This window comes from Copadichromis virginalis, linkage group LG23 (genome assembly GCF_057382275.1).
Source record: "Copadichromis virginalis isolate Kocher_CV1m ecotype Utaka linkage group LG23, C_Virginalis_male_GT1.1, whole genome shotgun sequence".
Taxonomy (NCBI): domain Eukaryota; kingdom Metazoa; phylum Chordata; class Actinopteri; order Cichliformes; family Cichlidae; genus Copadichromis; species Copadichromis virginalis.
The window spans coordinates 14510637-14521874 of record NC_140639.1 but is presented as its reverse complement, the minus strand read 5'-3'; positions in this window follow the sequence as shown (position 1 = coordinate 14521874).

Sequence of the window (11238 nt, the reverse complement as noted above, 5' to 3'; positions counted from 1 at the left end):
CTTACTGTCTACTTCATTATTGGCTTTAATTACAATTTCCATGATGACTTTATTTGCTGTAAATAAGGTCTTACTTAAAATGTAATCAAAAAGAAGTCCAATTATACAGAACTGTATCAGGAACACAACTCGCTTAGCTCGCTTAAACTGTGATTTCAGCAAATATTTTTTTGATTAGTTTATGGTAGCAAGCAAGGCTGTTTGTCAGTCAGATACATTCCTTCCTCATTTCGCCTGTGTTCGCTGTCTGATGTCTCTGAATGCATTTAGTAAACATCTTTGGCAATAACAAGAAGAAGAAAAAGAAGGAAATAATTTATCATGGCAATAATTTGTCAAATATAGGTGTTATTTTATCAAATGTGAGGAAAAAATATATAGCATTATTATTTTATGTATGTATTTAAATATATTTCTTTTATATCTATCATTTATACTGTCATTACATTGTAATAACAAGGTTTCTACCCTCCCATTATTGACAGGACCTTGATGAACATGATACAAAAAAAGTTTTGTTTATGAGGTTTATTTGCCATTTTTGATTTCTCAATCAGATAACTGAACACTGTCACATGTTTGTCTGTCTTTATTACAGACAACTGACTTATTTTGTTTCTTTCGGTAATGCTACCCTATACTTCTGGTCAGAGTAATTAAGATAAAAGCAATATCTTTATGACATTTAGTCACACAGTCTGAGTCCTTTTCTTTGTCTTTAAAGACACCATGGGCTATAATTGGAGACCATTGCACATCATCTCTCGGCTGAGAGGGTAAATGAGGGATCCCTAGACTCCAGGATTACCCTATTATTGAGAAGACGTTCCACTAAGCCTCCACCACTGACACATATTCCTGTTCTATGGCCTATTCACTTTGAAATATGTCTTGTCAGGGAGGCTTACAGAAATCTGCATAATCCTTTTTCATCACAATTAAAGATACCACTGAACAATAAAATTGCTTGCTCTCTGGTTTGTTTCATGTTGCTCTGAGAAAAAAAGGTGAGGAAAAGGCAGCTGGGTGTCGCTGAGAGTTGCAAAATGCTGGGGTGAGTTTTGTGTTGGCATAGAGCACGGAAGGAAGGAGCCTGATAAACATCCAGCCGACCTTTACAAGTTTACAGGAGACCTTGTGAAACAGAAGGCGAAAAGGTTATTCCACTGTGCAATTTGTCGTGAAAAACGGTTTTAAAGAAGAAATGTGTTATAAACTAATGTTATTAAAATGTAGTTGAAAGAAAAATGAAAACCCGGTGGAGAACTCTTTCAAGAGGTTCAACAGAGAATGAAAGATATACTTGAGGTTTTAATTCATGTGAAAATTTGATTAAAATGATTTAGTGGCCCAGTTAATAACCCTGCAGTATTTGTAACTGATGAGAAGGATTTACTGGGTGAATTGGAACATTTTGTTTCCTTTACTTGTCCTTTTGTGTTCTGAAGAAGACTTTATTTGTAGACGTAAATTGCCGCGGATTGAAAAGAAGGAGAGAGTTGTTGTTTTGGTTTGTTTGTTTCTTTTTATTTGTTTGTTTGTAATTATTATTATTATTATTATCATTTAAAATCAATAAAGATACTCTCAATTAAATATTTTTTTTTCCTTCCCACCTGTCTGCAGTAGTCGTATAGTACGAATGACTAAAATTAAAGACAAGACAAACAGGGTATGAACTCAGGATAGGTTCTCTTGAATGTAATCCTCACAGCCATAATCTTTAATTTCCTTCAAGCTATAGTGGTGACTACATGATGCTCTGTGACATAAATGAAATTTGAAATCGTTCAGAGTGACAGATTACTCATATTTAGTCAGAATCCAGTATTTGCTTTGGCACCACTTAAATTCCATTTGTTACAAATGACAGTAATTAACCTAATGTTGAGAAAATATAGCTTATTCATCACAATCTGTCAAAGGCTTCATCAAACCCATGTGATGAAGCACATGTTCTCATTTCAATTATGTTATGAAAGTGCAGGTAGGCTTTGGGGAAAGTATGGAAATTCATCAAATAGAAAGAGATTGAGAGCGACATGAAAACCAACATGGCACATCGATCCCATATGTTCCAGATAAAAGTGGAACGGCTACTTTGCTTAGTTGTTCGCCTCGATCGATCGAAACAATAAAACTAGTGATGAATGATGAGCGGTGAAGAACACTCATCATATCAATAAATTTAAAGGTTATGCTGGGAAACCTTGGGTCCTGGGATTCATTTGGATTCTTAGCAGAACAAGCACTCAGCCCTGAAGGCACTGACACTCCCTAACAGCAACTGTTTCCCCAACAATACGTCCCACCCTACATAATAACCTGATCAGGTGCAGCATAAGTAACATAACAAAGAGCCTGATTCACTGACACCCAAAAATAACTTCGATCAAGTCATCTCTCATAATGCAAGGGCAAAAAGATCAGTCGATCTACAGCTACGCAAGTACGGCAGCATGAGCAGGTGTCTGAAAGTAGCTGTTCGGATCACCAAGAAAGCCTTAAACTAAAGTCAAGATTCTGTACTAAACAGTTTGAGGCAGATACTGTTACACTGTTAACTTTGAGGCTAAATAGTTTTGAAGGAAACACCATGTTGACCACCAGTTTTTCCTAGTTGCAAGGAGGTTGCTGGCCGGTAGCGTGACTGAGCAATAAGGGACTGGCTTGTTCACATTTCTGAAATTGTATTTCTTGTAGAGTTTATTTATGCAAAGTAATGTCATTTTTCACTAGTCACATACTGTGTTTTAGGAGCTCTTACACACGGCCTGCAAGCTTGCATTCTCTGGGGTGTGTATCCATTCACAGCTAAGACTCTCACGAAACACTGAATGTGTCTTGAGGTTGGGTTGCGGTGAGCTATTGAAGTCTGTGCAGGAACTGGTTTGTCTTCCTCCCTGTGTGACAGCAGCGAGTGTATGAAGAAGTCCTTGCACTTAGACTCTGCAGGCCTGACACCAAAACATGACCTTTGACATCCGAATTCTCCTGCTTTCCTGTGACCTGTAATGAAAAATTCAAAACCCGCCTCGGGGTGTCAGCCACGTTTATTCAGGCTGTACTCCTGGCATCCATTCTATGAGTCTATAACCTTTTTAAAGGACTAGTAGCAGTGAAGTTAACAAGTAAGACACAGTCTGCAGACTGCTACAGGATTATTTGAAGTACAGTGCATTGGGGAGGGCACAGGGAGAAGGGCAAGCATAATCTTGCTCAGAATGCCCAAAAGCCCGGGTTTTACATCTGTCGCTTCTTTCATCTCTTGAATCCGTATTCTCCGAGTCCTTACCTACGGTATGAGGTCAGCTGGTGTCATGACAGAAGCACGGGGCCTTCTCTGTTACCACTCCATACTCCTCCACCTTCAACGTGTCTCTCAAAATGTGCCTCTGCAGAGCTCCACAGTGCTTTTGGTATTCTGTTTGCTTGTTACATGGTAAGTCATTGCCATTAGCTTGTGGACCCTCAAAATAAATGTGAATGTATGACCTGCGGTCACACATTATAGGTTTAGTGTTCACATATGCGTTGACATATGTTGCTAGAAGTATAGTTATTATCCCCCTAAGCTTGTTTCAACAAAGTAAACGAAATGATCCTGTGTACATTTTTATTATATGCTCCATCTGTCCTCATGTGAGAAGTTTACTTTGGGATTCCCTGGAATGCCCTGGGAGGCAGATTGAGAAAGACTGATATGAAACGTACGCTGCTGTAATAAATCTATAACAGGCTACGCTGAAGCTAACACAAATAAACTGGGTAAAATACTCTTATCTCCGAGCCTTGAACTTGAACCGGTTACCAGTGGCAGCAATAAGCTGGACTAAGATCAGGAGCAGCAGCACTTAAGAATGTGAATCATCAACTATCTGTCGGAATTTTGAATTCTTCCATAGGTTTCTATGGGCAACTGTGGCAACCCAGTTCCTGCAGTCTGTATGCCGAAGTGTCCTTGGGAGAGATACTGAATCCTTTGATGCTTTACTCAGGATGTGAGCATGTGATAGATAGGCATTTCCAGATCAGCGTCCCTTAGACCTGGAAGCTACATCCATCTATGAGATACAGTCTATCTATCTATCTATCTATATTTATACCTTTATCTATATCTTTCTATCTGTCTGTCTAGTCTATGTATGGGCTGAGTCCAGACAGGATTGTTGTTAAAATTAACATGTTACAATAAATCATCTCCTTGAAGTTTTTCTTGTTTGTTATTAAATTTGATTAGCTGTTATTGCTTTGTGCTCGTATAAAGGATGTGCAGATGTGCGAATATTATAGAAAAATCTCAACTCTTGATTCCTACAGAGAAAGGAAACACTGATTGTTGCTGTGTGGGCATTTTATTAATGGCATAGGTTGAGTCTACTTGTTCCCCAAGAAGGGAAATGCACTCTAAATCAATGAGTGATCATATTATTGCATGGTATAATAAAGTAAGTATTCCTTTTTGTCTCCATTGCCAGAATAAACAGCAATCGATCAACAGAATAGACAATAGAGGTCTGTTCTATTCTGTTCAATTCTGCTGGAGTATCAATGATAAAATTCTTTCTTTGCCATTTCAATTATGTTTTATATAAGAGCATGTGCTATTTAAGAATATAGCTATACTTCTATGCTATGTGTACATGAAAAAGATTTTCTGGCATGCTGGTATGTTATGAATAGCAGGATGCCCTGATGGTTTCAGCCAGCATGCTTTTCTAGCCATTTTGACCCACATCCCTCTCCACAGCACAGTATGTTGTATATGTTGCAAGAGAACACAAACAGATGATTTAAAGGATGTAGCCAGATCATTTTTTTTACTTACAATTTTATGCCACAAATAGTGAGGTCAAAGTTCAAGGCTCAATGTTGTGATGCAACGGTATGTTCCAGCTATACGGATCCTGGATGCAGTGCTACTGTGTACAGGCAGTATTCATTTTGGAACATTGGGAACGTGTAATTGCACTTTACACTGCAAAGTACCAGTGTGAAATCATATCAAATCTGTTATCTGATATATAATAAAGCAGATAAGCTCATAGGTAGGCTGCACTGTTTTTGAAGCACCACACATGGCGAAGACTGTAAAGTGTATTTTGCTCATACTTTTAGCACTGACTATCTCCATTGTCTGTGTTGTTGTGTCAGGACCATTGCTCATGCATTATTTTAGTATGAATGCAGTTTCGGGCACGTGCAAGTACAGATTTAATAGTTACCTTGTAACACAAAGCTTTTCTAACCAACCCTTCAGTCTAACCTCTCTTTGTGAAATCTCAAATAGTACAAACTTTGAAGTTGTAGTATTTCTGCCTGCAATCTGCCACCCTCAGGTCTTGCAAATTGCAGTTCTTGTTTTGTTGTCGACAGTGTAATCCTTGAAAGTAAAGCTAATTATCTTCAGAAGCATGTCTTCCAAATACCAATTTGTAACTGTCTCTGCAGCTGGGTGGTGTCTAGAAGGGATACAGGAGATTTCAGGAGGTAATCTCCACTCGTGCTCTATTCTGAATGGCTGCTGGTGGCTTTGGTTCAGAGGGGATGTGAAACTGAAGAGAGAAAAAAACCACAGTATTTTATTTATCTGCCAGCTAAAGAGAGATTGTCAGAACAGGTGTCAAGGTGTCACAGCTGCTGTCAAGCCCAAAGTGAGTCATGAGTCACAGGCATTGAAATTAAAGTAGAGTCGCAAGTCTGATTAAATTTGAGGAGTCGAGTATGAAGTCCTCTAATTTCTGAGTCTGGGCCATATGGAGCGATTTTACATCAGTTAATGAGAAACCTGAAGCAGTCTATAATGCTTTTGCCACAATATTAGACTTATGGAGTTTAAGAGTATTGAAAAAAAAACACGTGTAAATAAGCCCCATAAGAAGTAACATCAGAAAAGATCATATCCAAAGCCAGGGAAGAGGCTTTGTTATACATAACAAAAAACATTTTTATGTGTCGATCATTTTTATTATGTTTACCTCCCTTAATTTATGCTTAATTTATGCATTATGTGTTCTTGTAATAAGTGACTGCATGTTTGTCTGTACCATTTTATACACACCAGAATTCTGAGATAATTCTGACTTTAATCTCAGAATAAAGTCAGAATTATTTCAGAATTCTGGAAAAGAGAAAAACGTGCCCACGTTTTCCCCCAGTGGCACTAGTCCTCTTCCGTAATAGTAATACTGTTTTTAAATAAAATAAAATTTAGTGTGATTCCAACTTGAAGCTACAAGCTGAATATGTTGGATAATGACAAGGTAGGCCCAGCATAAAACAATCTCCAGTTTTCATCCATCAAGTTGTATTCAAAAAGTCTTTAAACTATTGATTAAGGCAATAAACCCACCAGGAAAGCATTTATTGAGAGAAGAGTCGTTTTCCCAAATCAACAGTCAAACTTCTTTTTCTATTTCCAGGTTTATCCAATCACGTTCCTGACATCCAGTCACCCGATATCCGCCACACCTTATCATCCCCTCTCTCCACACCCTCTCTGTCTTCCTGTGGGCTCACTTCAACATGACTTAGCACAAAATCGAAACTTTAAAATCACTTCATTACGACACGACATCTCGTTAATTCAGTAACATTAATACTTTTTCTCACATAAAACGTTTGCATTTCTCTTATTAAATCATGTTAAATGTTAAAACCAAACTTTCTCTGAATATTTGCTTAGTCATTCACACCAAGCACTGCAGACCTCAGACGAGCTCGTTTATGGCTATGAGCCATGTTTACATTCCCTGCTGGTGCAAAACAAGCCCACACACACACACACACACACACACACACACACACACACCAAATCACAGTAAAAGGTCAGAAGGTCAGGTATTACAACCATTTCATTTCACTTTGGTTAAAAAAAGGCGATTTACTATTAGCAATGCACATACAGATCAACTTTATTATAGCACTCTGTATCATTTAACACGTCAAAAGGATAAATATTACGTCCTTCTATTGCACCTCTGGATGGGGCTGAGCTGAGGGATCTCAATCTCATTGACTCCCTGCTGACTATTAAAAAAGACACAAGCTTAAGGTTTATCAGCATCACTTTTAAGACCCAGAGGCCAGGTCTAGTTTTAAAATACTCCACGGTTCCAGCCTGGACTAACTAACTCAATAGAACGAGTCTCTAAAATCGAGGCTGTGTGCCCATAAATAAGTAATCTCATCTGTTGTTTGTGAAGTGCCTTTGCCACACAGCTATGTGTTGTTGTGGATGATGTGAGGTGTTTTCTCTGACCTGGAAGATTCACAAAGGGAGGTTGTCTGGGTGGATGTGTGGGTTGAACAAGCTTCAGCCTTCTACAAAAGATGGTTTTGCTTGTTTGTTTGTTTTTTGTTTCAAACAGAAAGTTAACGCTACTTTCAACCTTAACCACTCCAAAATCTTAACCGTCTATTGCTGTAACCTTGACATCAAAGTATTTTTGTTTGTCTCCAATGTGAAAATCAATCTTTCTACAAGAAAATAAACAAAACTCTAAACCCACAGCAACAAATTTCAGTGCCTGTACAGTTCTCTCAATCAAAATGTAACCAATGATTGTCGTGAGGTACAATAGGATGAGATCATGATATTACATACTATTATCTAGCATTACTCAAGCTGTTACGATGTTCACTAATAAGGAACTGTATTAAAGTCATATTGACATTATATTTACTTTTTGTTACTTCATCCTAATAGCTGCAGACATGGTTACCTAATGTAATGTTAATTTATAACATACCGCTAGCTAATGCTATGTAGAAGATTTATTTGCAGGATGACCCAGCACTGTAATCCATGGTCAAAGCAATCATACTGAACATTAATCTAACATTTGTGGAAAAAATAGCAACTACTAGGGATACTCTGCCACTGACAGGCAGGTGACTTCAGCTATGGAGCTTTCAACCAGACCTCCAGTCTTTCTTTAAACTGAGTTTTTACCCACTTAATCCTTTAAAGTGAACAGACAAGGAATAATATCTGTGCTGTATATCTTCCAGACCAGGAAGCTTATTCAGCAAGAGCTCCCATGGGTCCTATCAGGCGATAGGGACTGTGACCTATATGACTTTTCAGGTCAGATGACTTGAAGGATAAAACAGGTGCCAATTTACTTACATAATACAAAAAAATAATGACAAAATACAGAACTTGTACAACAACATGTGGCTACCATTTCTAGTTGCAGAATAAATTTTTTTGTTGTTTGTGAAATATGATTCAAGGCCAACAACTGTACTTACTTGGTTAAATATTTGTGGTACTTATTTTTAATGTCACAGCGCAATGTGACAAGATCTTGATCATATCGACAAAATCCAAAAAAAAGGGGTTGTTGACTTTTCTCAGTTGGAAACAGAAGAAGACAAGCGGAGGACCTTGATACTCTTTGTCTGTTTTACACACGACGCTCAGAGCCAATCAAACTCAACTGATGACTTTTGACCTTGATAAAAGGGACGCTGAACCCCTAAGGTCTCATAAGCTTTGTGTTGATGGGTCAGAGAGAGCGTTAGCTTAGCATATAATTAATGCTTAATAACCCCTGGTTGTTTGTCAACACTTTTCCCACTGTCTTTTTCCATGCCTTATAATCTTCAGAGTGCCTGCAGGCACAGCATTCGCTGATAACATCTTAAGCCTCTTGTTCCAATACCCTGGCCTGGCAGTAACAACACTGGCCAGTCACTCATTTACAAGCAAAGATAAATGCACAGTCCTTAATCTGTCTCCAGTTAGGGCTTCAGCAACACAACACAGGCCAGGCCCACGCCTTTCACTCCTCCTCAGGCTTAGCTGCTCCATCATCCCTGCTGCTGCCACGTAGGCTGCCTCCACTCTCACCTCTATCACCTGCCACACAGGTACCGGGTGATAAGCGCACACAGCCACAGAAATCTCTCCCAGTAATTAGGATGAATTTTAAATTTGACAGCTTTTGTGAAAAGCCATTATTTTAGCACTGCTGAAGACTTGCTTTGGAGTTTCTTTCTCTAGAAATATCATCTGGATGAATAAAACTAAGATTATTTGATCCAAACACTGAGTTAAAACACTAATCACTTAGTTGATTTAGCTTCATCAAATTGCCAAACATCATTTCATTCTGTCAGTGGTGCAGATTTGATGTTTTCGTTTCATGTACACTAAAACCTATACATTATTCCACGGGTTAAGGGTAAAAGACATGTTAATAAAGATTTAAAGATTCAAAATTGTACATATTAAAGCTGCATAACACAATCGTGGATGTCTCCCGATACCACCAAACAAAAAACGATTAATTAGTCCTGCAGCCCAAGAAAAGAAAGTGAGAGTCAGGTGACAAGATAGTTTCAAGAACAAGTATATTAAAAAAAACATTATGACATAAAAGTATCTATACAAATATTTGCAATTATTTTCACTGGTATTTAATTTTCAACATTAACATCAACTTACAACAAGGAAAACTTAAGGTAAACCCCTTAACCTGACTCTTAGATAAGTTAATGTTATGAGGGAAAGATAAAGATGAAGAAAATGTGCCGTGGTATATTTGTGGTTAAAATGTGTCAATTATCTAATCACGGTGACCAAGTAATTATATCAATTAACTAAAATATTTTACCCAGAGCTCCATACCACTTTCATGTCTGTGTATTATGTGTAAAGGCTGGGCAAGGGTAGCTTATCATACAAACAGACAGCCTGACTCCATACTAACAATGAGCCAAGCGGCATCTCCAACTACTGACTTGTGTTTACTGTTTCTCTATCCTGCTAATATCAGGTTAGCCATACATTTACAAACAATATGCTAATCTATTTTTTTGTATGTTGAATAAAACTGTTGTTCCTCTAGTCGGTTTATCTCTCATATCCAGAAAAAGCCAAACACTCTTCACCGGACTCGAATTCCTCCTGTGTTTGATCGGTAATATTTCTGTTTCAGTCACTCTTGAGCTCAGGCAATTTAAAGTGTCAGGCAAGCACAACAAAATCACTGTCAGTGCCATATAATTATTGAGAAGAAAATAAAGAAATAATTAAATGTGAGTCAGTTACACAAGCTCATTAAAGCTTATGGTATCCACTCTATTTTCCTTTTGGTTTGAATGAGACAAAGAGAGAACAATATCCCATTAAAGGCTGTTTCCACATCCTATTCATTTGAATTGGTAGTGAAGTGTCAGTGTTTTTCTGTGGATTAAAGTCTGATAGCACTCACAGGAAGAATGATTCCCCCCGTTTGAAGACTTGTGAATACACACAAGGCAAGACAGACAGTGAGAGGCAGAGGAGAACAGACAGAAAGAGAGACTGAGTGAGAACAGATGAGTGGGAAATATAATGGAAGAATGCTTCTAATGCACTGTCTGTAGAGGGTGAATTAGGAGGCAAATGGTGTGATTATTGTGTGATGTGGTAGTGGTAGTGGCGGTGATGGTGGGATCTTGCCAGCCCCAGGATGCAGATAGAAACCACCAGGGGTACAGAAGGGGAGCAGGCAATTGTGATTTATGGGTAGCAGCGGGCTGATAAGGCAGCTCCCTTCATTTAATGCCTTATCGGCTGCGTTAAAGAAAGGCCACAATTTGCAGCATTCTTAAAAGCCCCAGATGTGACTAATCTCTGCAACCTTCCGCACAATCTGTCTCAGGAAAAAAACTATAGATCACTCACTTGTCTTACTGATCTCAGCCTCTTCTCCCTTTAGCATAACCACGGAAACGTGATGGAGAAAAATGTGCGTTTCAGCTCTGAAATAATATGCTAAAGCTGTACAAATAATAAATAAAAATTTAAAAAAATAACACTGCAACACTTAAACCATTAAACTAGAACTTTAATACGAAAAAAATAAATGTTTTTATAATAATTTGCAGATGCACATTATAGATGCTGAAAGAAAATGTGCCTGAATTATGTTTTATATAAGAAGCGTTCAACGTATCAGCACAGATGCAATGCCCTTATGAGCTGCTGTCATTTGTTGACATATGTGCGTACTCAGCTCGGTCGATACGATGCCTGAGAGGAGCTCCCGTGTTGTGGAGAGGCTGGTATTTTGATGGTCGTGACTGTATTAGCCAGTCCAGATGACTGCCTGGCTGTTAGCAGCCGCCTTATTTGTGCTATCAGGTGTTCATGAAGAGTGCCGATCATGTCAGGTCCCAGTTATGTGCAGCTCTTCATTCGTGAGACCTGGGATGTTGACTGGTTTTTGTTCTGTGAGGTCGCTG